At 39.9% G+C, this 12,287-nt stretch overlaps 1 protein-coding gene across 27 annotated transcripts in view; it reads right to left on the bottom strand.

Moving 5' to 3' along the window:
* The window catches only part of TBC1D5 (TBC1 domain family member 5), a 316,569-nt gene extending 304,962 nt beyond the window's left edge, over nt 1-11,607 (bottom strand). For 9 of the 27 annotated variants that reach the window (XM_086852156.1, XM_086852083.1, XM_086852111.1 and 6 more), the window contains exon 1: nt 11,337-11,607. The gene's annotated coding sequence lies outside the window, so the exon portion shown is untranslated. The remainder of the gene's footprint in view (nt 1-11,336) is intronic. The other 18 variants (XM_086852146.1, XM_086852243.1, XM_086852153.1 and 15 more) reach the window with 5 other exon arrangements.
* Nucleotides 11,608-12,287: the final 680 nt, after the last annotated feature.

Here is a 12,287-nt window from a genome sequence, read left to right as displayed (position 1 = left end):
CTTATGATGAAATAGTGTAGATAGCATACTGAGCACATCAGAAAGAGTGTCAGCTTAATGTAATGTACTGCAACAGATGTATTTATTTCTGAAGTAAACTGAATGTTTGAGAAAAATGAGAAATCCTTGACCACTTTTTCCTCTCAGTATTAAATATATCTCTGTCACCATTTTTACCACTCAGGTTCAAAACAAGATCTACATCAGCTCCTTTTCACCTCCCAATATATTCAGATCTCATCTGAAACTTTGTTGTTGCTCTCGTTGTTTTGTGTAAGACCTCTATGTACAACAGTCAATGTGCCTACACACCAAAAATTGTCATTTACTCCACTTACTCATGAGATTCAACCTGCCTCCCAATCAATCCATGCAGTGCAGTTTCTAAAATGCTCATCTCACTGGTTGCCCAAGTTTTCAATAACTGTAAAGAAAGTCCTTTTGAATGAATAAGCTTCTCATCAGCAATTTTACATTATTCTTCTTGTTTGCATCTTTATCATTGCATACCATTATACAATAATAGAAGACAACATGAGTAAAAACCCCTGTAGAAGCCTCTTCCACTACTACTACAAATACAGTGAGCCAGTACAATCTACTTCCATGCCTAATGCTGTATCTTTACTTGTAGTGTATTTGTTCTTCCTTGCCCGCATTTATTTTCTAGTGAGCAGTTACGTGGTGCTTAGCTGCCTACTGTGGTTAAACCACAACACCACCCTACAATTATTTCTGTTGCAGCTGGATCTCCTCACGGCTTGAAAACACAGACGCATGTGCTTGACATGCACAAAAATCAGGCAAACAAAATGTTGAGAGATACTCTGTTAAAAAACACAAGAACAAAAAACAAACAAACAAATAAAAAGAGTAATGGCCAGTTCAAGACACACTTTCTGTGTCATTGGGTTTGATTTTATTCCATGTTTCCAGAAGCTGGAATCTTAAAAGAATGCTAGCTTCTTTCATACTTAGGAAAGTCCATGTCTGCAAGCATTAGGGCAAATTAAAAGTGCAAAAGGAAAGAGAGATCTAAGATTAATGCTCTTTGCTAAAAAAAAAAGGACAAAAGACTATTAGACTATCCAATGCCTATTAATAAGCTTTATACTGAAGGTTTTAATCTTAAACCTACTGGCTTAAGTCCTTGTTATCCACTTTCTATCCATGCACTGTTCTTTCTCAAGCTCATATGCCTTGACCTAGGCCAATCCATTACTTCTGGAAGAGGACAGTATGAGTCTAAAGCTTTTGAGCATAACAGAAAATGCAAGATTACCCCGAGTACCACTGAAAGCTAATTCAAATTCACTGGCAAAGGACTATCTGTATTAGGAGGTATTTAACATGCTTAGGGACTAAATGATAATCAACAGCAGCTCTACAAGACTAAGCACTCCAGTCAACATACAAAAATTATAGCATGAGTCTAACAACACACTTTTATCCCAATCTGGGTAAACTGTAACAAGTAGTAAAATGATGTTCACTGAGCCCACATTTGCCCTCTTCTCAGATAAAACTACTCACAGTGGAAATGATAACCATGGCTGATCATACACTATTACTGTAAATTAATGTAAAAATTCCCCAACAGCAATGAAACAGCAACAGTTCTAACACTCTTATTCCTGGCATATGTCAGTTTTGAATACTTGAATATTGACTTATAGGAAATACATATTTTTCATCTAATATACAAGAATTTTGACAGTTTATCAAAAAATCACTTAAGACCAGAACAAAAATGTTTAACATAATCAAAAGCAAGTTAGGACCTTCTCCAATCACTGAGGCTTCAGAGTGCACAGGAGTGCAATAAAGTAACATAGCATCTCAGCAGGATTTCCAACAGCTGACAGTGCCTGTACAATCATTCTGTATGTGTACCTCAATCTATGCAAGCTGTGCAAAATGTCAAAGTGGAGCTCTATGTTCAGTGACAGTAGCTGCTACTGTCCTTTGCTCCTCCATGCTCAGTTTTGTAAGGAGTGAACCTTGTGATAAACTGATTCTGAATCTGTGGGTAAAGACAGCATGACTGCACCAAATAGATGACTGACCACCACTGTCATCATCTATGGCTATTAAGAATTAACATCAGCTTATATCTGTCCAATATGTGCTTCATTTCTTCTCAGGTACTTAATACCCCACACTTCATCCCGAAGAATGTACTTAAGGCTCAAGATAAAAGTTATAAGAAACAAAAGACTGGGAAGCTTTTCCATCTCTGCACACTGAAGTTTGACATTGTATGTTGAAGGTGTGTCAAATCAGCCATGAACTTCAGTGGTCAAAGGTGGGAACCAAAAGCAATCAGCTATCTGCCTGGGTCCATATACATTTCTGAAAGATGTGTAGCATGAAAGGGACAATAAGCAGTTGGCAATCAGCTGAAAATTCAGCAGGCACATCCTGCCTTATACATATCTCATTCCATCTATCCCTTAAAATCTCTTCCCAATTACCTGACTTGCACTGAAGCCTCAACTATCATCTTGTACCTAAATCAAGCAATCTGCAATTCAAGACTCATGGGAAGTATAATGAATAAGAGCTGAGACTATAGCAAAAATCCAAAAATCAAAATAACCTTCTACTAGGTGAAACTGACCCTGACTATAGAAGGTAATCTCGTGAGAAAGAGACCAAGTGTACAGTATTTACACTGTATATTTATATATGTATTTATATATATATATTTCTATAGATATTTATTATATATATACTATAAATTTATTATATAATTTATAAATATATATATATTTATATTACAGGTTTTTTTCACAAATCTAAATAGGAATGAATTTTTAGTTTGAAAAGAGAACTGCCTGAAATAAACTTACTTAAAGTAATACACCAAGTACCAATGTAAAATTCCAAAGGGCATTTCATGATGATGTGTTTCTCCAGAAAACTGTGAAGTAAATTCACAAAAAAAAAAAAAAAAAAAGGTGAAACTTACCCTCATTCATAAAATGTACTCATTTCATTCTTACTGGCTGCTACCTCTGAGATTTTTCAAAAAAAAAATTCAGCAAGTCCTAACTGTAATGCATACACTTCAATAATCTGATAGGTTTTTTATTCCTTTGGTTTTATTTCTCAAATCACCAACTTCTGACTGATTGCTTTAAATGTGTTTTATACATGATGAACATACACCACTCATATTTGGAAAAAAAACTTTCCACTGACTGGGACATGAATTTCCTCTTATTACAGGAAGTCAGCAACTTCCTGCCTGTTGCACTTTCCTCTGCTTGCTCTCACTCACTGTTCTTTCACCCAGCCACAAAAATTAAACTTACAGGTATCCAGATTTTTGCATACTTGAAAATAAAAGAAAATCTTTAAAATTATCTGCTACATATTTTCATGAAGCAGTAAAACTGGCAGAAACAACCAGTGTAAGTTTTACATACAAATGTGAATCTACAGTGAAAATCTACAGCTCAAAGGAGCTCAAATCTTTGTCCCATTAGCCTAGACTGCTCAACACATCGCACATAAAGGTTATGGGGTATAATGAACTTGTATTGTCACAAGCAGCACCAGTTTTAGTCTGAAAAAACCAAACTATATAGGTATCTATAAGAATTGCCCAGTTACACATTTGAATTTATTAAAATGTGTATATTTATTAGCATCACAGGCCTAAGTCTAAGTGATGTGAATTCAAAATAAGTCAGGCCCAAAGGAGGTGAAACACTATGCTACTGTCTCATGAATAACTGAAAACAAAGCAAGTCTCCCACATATTTTTTTTAAAGTGTGTGGTGATGACAAAAGTAACAAGCTGTATATTCTGCAGGTGCCCAAGTCACTGTTCTGAAAGCATAGGCAAGTTTTACAGGAAGTGAGACATACAAAACAAACATGACTATCAGCAGATAGCCATTAGTCTCACTAAAAGAAAGAAATTAATAATGTCATTATCATTCCCAGCACGATCATCAAGTAGCTTATCAGATATACATGAAGAGAAGTATACTAAATGTTTGCTTCCATTTGTCCCATAAACATTAGATCTATTTTCCTTGTATCACAGAAACCCAGAACTGGTTTGGGTCAGAAGGGATGTATAAGATCATCTAGTTCAAATCCCTCCTGCCCTGAGCATGGACACCTTTTACTACATGAGGCTGCTCAGGGCCCACCCAGCCTGATGTCAAACACGTCCATGAAGGGAACATCCACAGCTCCTCTAGGCAACCTGCTCCAGTACCTCACCACCCTCATAATAGAGAATTTCTTCCTAATAACTAGTCTAAAGCTACCCTATTGCAGTCTGAAGCCATCACCCCTTGTCCCATGCAATGCATGCCCTTGTAAAAAAATTCCTCTCCAGCTTTCTTGTAGGCCCCCTTTGAGTCCCGGAAAGCTGCTGTAAGGCATCCCTGGTGTGTTCTCCTCTCCAGGCAGAACAGCCCAAATTCTCTGAGCCTGTCTTCACAGGAGAGGTGCTCCAGCTCTCTGTGCTATCTTTGTGGTCCTCCTCTGAAATTGCTGAGGTCAGAGTTATATCTTGATCAGAATAGATATAGCAGGTTTTCTATTACATCTACACTTTCACTCTACTTACCAAACATTTTTACTATTTAACATGTCTAAATTACTTTTCATTTCTCCCATTTAACCAATGCATTTAAAATTTAAGATTTATTCAGTATTTTACAATGCACGTCTGTATTACCAGTGATGAGATAGTATAAAATCTGGGTTATTGAATCTTTTCCTTTGAGTTGTTGTTTGGCCTTGAATAAGCCACTTTCCTCTCACTGAAAATTATTAATGCTATTTTCATTTATAGATGAAAGGCTCTACAAAACTACTAAACATTAATCATGAATAATCCAGATAAAGTTTAGTTAATAACAAGGTACAAGAAATCAAAGTATCAACTTGACACTGGATCCTCTTATTCAGTTTTATACTGCAAGCAAGCATGCTGATACAAGCATGATAATGAAATAAACATGAAACATACCACCTAAGGCTTGAAAGTCTCTAGTTTTAAAAGAGGTCCAACATACATGGGAAAGGTCAGTGGGAACACTGACAAAAACTTTGAAAGCAGAGCTGATAAAAAAAACTAGTAACTTTTAAAGAGAATAATATTAATTTTGAAATAATCTGTTGGGGAAGATCGGAAAATATAGCTACAGTTTTCAACACTGCAGCTTGTCAGACTTCAATCAGTAAAATATAGGCAGATCTTTCACCAGACATAAATGTTGCATTACTCTGAACAATGACAGGTAGGAAAAAAAGAGGCTTGAGGAAAGTGTGCTTATCCATACAATATTGGATGCAGGAGCAACTGCTCACATCCACCACTGCTAATGGAAAATATCAGGATCCAGAATACAACCATCTTCATCAACACTATGTTAAATAAATGAAGTTAAAAAATGTAACTAAATGGCCAGCATGCTGGCAAATCAAACTCCTTGTTGACACATCTAAAGCATAGCAGATAAGAAATGATTATCAGTGTTGCTCAAGTACTGAGCATTAAACTGCTCTTTAAGAATTGAGGAAAGAGTGCTGAGCATGACTCTGGGAAGCATTGCAAAATTTGTAAAATAACTACATATTACTATGGATAATGAAAACATCCACCTATATAAAATTAACAATTGACAAGAAAATTATTATGGCTAACAAAACTCAGGGTCAGCATTGTAAACCCTTATAAACTGACAAGAATTTGAGGAGCTCCATGGTATGGCACTTAATCCACAATTGGGAAGTTTTTTGTAACTTCATTTAAAACATCTGCTGTTGGCCACTAAGTCACAAAACAATAACCTGGATGACAATTCATCTGATACCAGCTACAATTCTTACATTAACATTACAGTAAAGTCTAAACGCAAAAAATTTACTTCGACAGTTCCAGAAATATTCTTTAAAACTTTCAAAAATTTCCATCCCTTCCCTACATTCAAATCGATTCTCCATGTGCATCATATAATTATACTTCTTCCCAACAAGAAAAGGCCAAAGGCCCACTTGTGTAAAACCCAGACTACATGAAAATAGCATTAAGTATTAAGCAGGCGCAATCCAGGTTTCAAGAACCGTTATCATTACCCGAAAATGCAGAACCAAATGATCCTGACTGGAGGTGGGTCTAAGGATTAAGTACAACAGCTCACTCAGGAGGTGGTGATTGTAGAGGTCTGTTACAGACCATCAGCTCAAACTAGAGAACAGCACAATTTATTTTTTTTTGGTAAGCCCTATATTTAATATGTTGAAAGAGAAAGGTCAAACTGAAATCTTTAATACTGAAATCTAGTATCTAAGGATCTTAAGCTGTCAACAGTAGCAACACCCATTTTAAAAAAATTACTAGCAACAGTTTTCTAACAGCACTCAGCATAACCAGAGGAATTATCATATAACCCATTATAATAGCCACAATAAGTAAATCACTGGAGTAGACATTGGGCATAGCCTAAGAATTACTGATCATGATTAAATTACATAGATAGAGATTACTAAGTTTTATATAAAGATACGATGTACAATGATGCTCATATTCCTGAGTTTTCAAACCTTCAGAAGGTAGAAAGTGTTATGAACAAAATTAATAGGGAATAAAAAATCTTATGACAGAAAAACATGAAAACAGAATTTTCCCTGGTGGTTTTTATCTTTATCTACAGCCAGAAAAATGATGAATTTTGTACAGTTTTGGCTACAGCTCAGCCTAGTTTCTCAAAACCTGATTTATTTTTTAAAAAAGTAACTTAAAATAATCAGGATCAACAACCTAGAACAGGAGAAGCTGGATTACCATCAATATAAACTACAGTTGCAGAGTGTAGAAAGTGAGAGATACAAAACATCCACCCATGATACCACTAAGGATGTTGGTAACAGAGGCCCATAACTAGACAGAAGTGGCACAAGTGTTAAAAATTGTAAGGACAGATCAAAAATAGTCAATAAATACTTTCATTCTATAGTTGGAAAGATTCAAAATGGTATAATTGTATCACATTATATTGATTTTCCTCCCAACTCATTTGTTAAGCAGATGTTCCAGATCAGATGTTAAAAAACATTGTGAGAAAAACATTTTAAATCAGCATACTTGTTAAACTTATCTCAGAGTCCTAGAGTAGTCAGCCCAGCAAATCTTTGATCTGATGATGCTCTTTTAAAACTATGTATTTTAAAATCTGTATGTGTCTTTAAATGCTAGGGACTGCCACTATGCAGGGGAATGAAAACACAGTGTCAAAGGGACGAATCAAGTTTAAGGCAGTCTGATATGATAGAGAATTCAGATGAGATAACAAGAACTAAGGGACGACAGATGCATTCAAATGTATTCAAACAATAATTGCATGCCTTATTTTTAAATAGTGGCAAAGATGAATCATTGAAACAAGTCATCCAGAAAAGTAAATGGTAGATTCTCAGTATCTTGATACACTTTAAAAAAAAATAAATTAAAAAATAAATAAAAAAGCTTAGCCCACCAAAAGTTCACAAATCAAACCCATTGAGACAAAAACTGATGCTGTAATACATTTAAGGTGAAATGCTCATGTATTAAGACAGATGCAGTACTTAATGCAAGTCAACTTCAGAAAGCACATGAACTTTTCACATATCCAAGTAGATTAATTAGTAGCATGGTAGTAATGGTCTTTAATAAACCTAAAAGAATGATTTGTCAGCCCATTAACAGAACAAAAAGACCTCCAAATTAAATAAAACAGAAGGATAATGTTGGGGGTTTTTAAATAGAACACCATGGTACTGGCTCATTTCTGTTGCATTCAACTCAGTATCAGTAACACCTGATTCTTCCTAATATTTTCCAACTATTTCCAAAGATACTTCAGGTCAAGTTACAAGTCAGTGCTTTTGGGAAATCTACAACTAAGCATTAACAGAGGCAGAATACCTATTTATTTTCTGTTTGGTAACTCATCAACTTTTATCCAAAATAAATTCTAAATATTCAGTGTTCATCTCCAAGGTCCAGATGTAGTTTGACTAACTGCTCCAGTTTGGTTCTTGCTGTCACAGTACAAATATGGTCAACTGATTCTCCTCAAGGACTGTCACACATGGATCCACAGAAGATTCAGAGAAACCATGTTTTTTTCTATTCAGTGTCATTAAAAAGAGCAGGAATTGCTAGATTATAATGGGGGCACTCAAACTACATAATTTTCAAGTCCTTTTTGTGGAAATAGTTGATCACAGAAGTTGCAGCATCAGAAAAAATAATGTCACTTGGTTAAGCGATAAAGACATTCTTAAACAAAACACACACCACAGTAATAACCTTCCTAAAAACTGGAAATGGTACCAGCTATGCCTTTTGGAAGTCAAAACCAGAGTTCAAGCCTCACTAATGTGACAACCAAACACAGTCAAGCAACTCCTTCTATCGTGTTTAACAGTCCTCCTCCTCCTCCTCTGAAAGCGCAGATCACCCAAAGATGTATGTTTTTATAGACTACAGACTGAAATGCTTCGGGCCCTTTCCTGTGCCAGAAGAAAAAGCACACAAAACCTACAGCTTATTTGCTTCAGAGCAGTGTAGTGCCTAAGTTAAACAGTTTAGATAACATACCACATTTGCACTCAGCAGACATCACTGGCTCCTGATCCAAAATGCTCTTACACGTGCTAATCAACAAAGCCTCCAATGGACTAGGAACTGATTATCTTAGAAACTGTCTATCCTCCACAATTCTCAGCAACAGCTGTTGTCAATTACAGCAGCATACCTAACAGTTTAAGATAAAACTCCTAAGGATGGAGCGCAAAGTAAACTTTCTAAGACTTCATCAACAGAATTCCTTTCAGGGCAAAGTGTAAACCAGTTCTTTGCACAGCCTTTCCCCAGTGAAAAATGAAGTTGTAATAGCAACAACAACCTGGAGACAGCAAAGATGATCTCTACATTAGCATAAATCATAGGCAGGCAGAGAATGTATAACACATTTCTATGAAATCACATTCTTCTTGCACATCAGTAGAAGGTAACAAAGTCTAAAAGATTCAAGGGCAAACAAAAGAGAAAAGCACAATGTTCAAGTAAAGCCAACATGGTTACGTAAGGAAGGAAAAATATGAGAGGAATGTTTCCAATTATATTTCTCAAAGGTAAGTGCCCTTCTCACAGGTGGCAGAGTACTTTCAGAAAACCTCTGAACCAATTTTTTGTGGCAAGTGAGCTTTGCTAATATCGCAGTTTAAACAGAAAAACTGTAAACATCAAGTTTCTGTATTTTCTCAGATTTATGAGAGGGTGAAATGAAGAAAAACATGCAAGAATCCCATCAGTTTAATTAATCATTTAACAAAGCTACCAGTACAAGAGGAGAGCAGCCTCTTGTTTTCATCTCACTGACAAAAGGATGCCATTAGTATCTTTTCAAATGTTCAGTTTTCACAGGAATTTATCATATCTGTAGTTTTGCAGCCTAAATTTTGCAGCCATCATAAAATATAGTGGGGGGGGAAATGCACTATCTTTCCAGTATGCACTTACACATCTAGCAATTGCTCATGTTCTCATACTTTGCTATGCACTGAAATTCACCATGGTAGGTTCACAGCCCATACAGCTCCTGTTATTAATACAATAGCAAAGTTGTCAATTTCAAGTAAGAAAATATACCAAAAAAAGTTTTGAAATTCACCAGTTTATTTGGAATTAGGCTCTGTTTGTTTACCTGACAGTCTGAACTTATTTCAACACCGTATCAATTTTAACAACTTCAGCAATCGCTACTATTTATATACATCCGTATGACTCTTAAGGGTACAGCATTTAGGCCAAACATGGGCCACATGTGTCAGTAAAAAAAATTAAGACAATCTGACAACTGATAATCACAATTGTGTTAACTCACAATTACAGCTACTGTACTAACAGAAAGAAAAAAAAGGACTGGTTTCAAAAACAGAAATTATTATCACCCACAAACAATTTAATTTTCTTATTGTCCAGTTTTAGATCTTACAGTATTTCAACCTCTGAGTTGCAAAAGTAACAGTGGATGGTGATTTAAAGAGAGATGGAATCTAGGACAATTTAACTGAATATTTCATGAACCTCAAATTCTTAAAAATATTTTCAATAACAAAAATCAGCCCACGTATAATTGGAATGTATTTTGGAACCCTTAGCTTCCACAGAGTAAGTATTATCAGTAAATAGCTGAACTAATGTGTGACAAGTAACAGAACTGACATATAAGAACTTTAATGAAGTTTCTTTAGTCTGAAATAAGACTTATGTGGTGCTTTTAAACCAAGTTTCAGAGCTTTGTAAGGGAAGGTAACCAGGACTACAGAGTCAAGTAGAGAATGGATACTGTGGAGCTGAGCCACAGAGCTAGAAGTGTACTCTTTTCTCCTAAGTGCCATCCCAGTACATTTTGTATATGATTCTTTCACATGTATACCTCTTGCATGAGTATATCACCAAAGATGCTATGCCAGCATGATGGAACAACTGTCTCTTAAAAGCAAACCATAAAGCCTCCAGGATGTGTAATACCACAGGGCATGTAGCTAAACTGAGCTACTGATGGGTACAATACAGCAATCTCACTGTATGAAACTCTCAGACAGCTAAAATGTGTTAACTGCAGCCCATACACAGAAATGCAAACTTGTACACCACTGGAACTGCGGTATCCCAAAGAAAAACATGTGTGATGGTTAAACATCTACCACTGATGGCAATGGACAGCTAGCACAGACTGAGTCAGGTAGGTGAGAACAGGGAGGTACAGAGGCTCTGGGGCAGAAAAACTGAAGGGAAGGCAAGCTGCTTCTAAAAATTCTTTTTTGAAGGCCTGGAGGGGGAAAAAAAATAAAATAACCATGAAGACCTTCAACTTTCCCCTTCAGCCATCAGAATCACCAACAATTTTTAAAAAAAAAAAAAAAAAAAAAAAAAAAAAAGGCAACAAACCAACCCAGAGAGGGAAACCTTGTGACAAATCTGCCTCCTCCTCCCTCCCTGCTCTCACCTCCCGGCAGCGAGGCTCTAGCTGCACAGCTCCCTTCCGGGGAGCACCTGCCCTCGGCACGCCCCGGGCCGCCGCCGCTCCCGGCGGGACCCCGTGGGAGGAGGGCGGGAGAGGCCGAGGAGCGGCGGCGGCGCGGGGCGCGCAGGCCTCGGCGCCCCCCCGGCCCCGCCGCTGCCACTGCCGGCCGGGGAGGGGGCTCGGCGGGGTCCGGGGCTCGGGGCGGCGCACTGCGGCTGCGGGGCGGCCGGCGGGGACGGGGGGGGGCAAGCGGGTGAAGGGGAGCAGATGCTCTGGGGCTGGTTTTACCTGCTGCTGCTGCTGCCTGCAGTGGCATGAAGATCTGGCTCAGCCTCTCTCTCTCTCCCTCCCCGCCTCCCTCCTTCCTCGCCTCCCTCCCTCCCTCCCTGCGGCGCGGCGCGGCGCACAGACCCCCGTGCCGGCCCGACGCCCTGCAAGGGACGCGGGGCAGGGGGAGGCGGTGGGGGAGGCCCGGGGAAGGGAAGGGAAGGGGAAGGGCTCCCTGCCCGCCCGCGGGGACGCGCGGTGGCACCGCCCCGCTCCCGCCGCGCAGGCGCCCGAGCCCGCGGCCGCCCGGCGCCTGCTCCTTGTTGCTGCTCCCTGCTCCCGGTGCCCGTTCCCAGCCGCCCGTGCCCGCCGGGGCTGTGGGGCGCCGCTGGAAGGGAGAGGGCGAGCGTGGGGCTGCCCTCGCGGCTCGGGCGGCGCCCGCTTCTCGCCACCCGCGCTGGGCAGCAGCAGAAGGACGCCGGGGTTGTTTGCAGTCGGGAGAGTTTGCATCTCTTCGGGGCCTTTCGGCCTCTTGAGGAAGCCCGATCTGTTTGTATTTACATAAAGCATGTGTAGTGTGTAGTTACCAGTCACGCAATGCGTGGTGGGGCGCGGGGCGACGGGGCTTAAAACGAAGGTAATTTAAAGCGAGTCCGTACCACCGCTCCTTGGGAACGGCTGGCCGGGTTCAGAGCTCCATGGGAAGGAGTCCTGCTGAAGGAGTCATGTGCTCGGCTGCAGCTCTGGGCGGCCGGAGGTGGGTGCTGCCCGCCGGGCCGCTTGTCAGCCCCAGCAATGGGGCCCCACGGCCCGGCCCCACGGCCCGGCCCCACGGCCCGGCCCCACGGCCCGGCCCCACGGCCCGGCCCCACGGCCCGGCCCCACGGCCCGGCCCCACGGCCCGGCCGCGCTCACTGGGACAAGCGCGTCGCTTCCCAAGGCACACTTGGATCGCCGTCCCGCGATTGAGAT

The sequence above is a fragment of the Cyanistes caeruleus genome, chromosome 1, assembly GCF_971803275.1.
Source record: "Cyanistes caeruleus chromosome 1, bCyaCae1.hap1.1, whole genome shotgun sequence".
Classification (NCBI taxonomy): domain Eukaryota; kingdom Metazoa; phylum Chordata; class Aves; order Passeriformes; family Paridae; genus Cyanistes; species Cyanistes caeruleus.
Note: the sequence above shows the minus strand (reverse complement) of the source record. Positions and strands in the feature narration are given on the sequence as shown.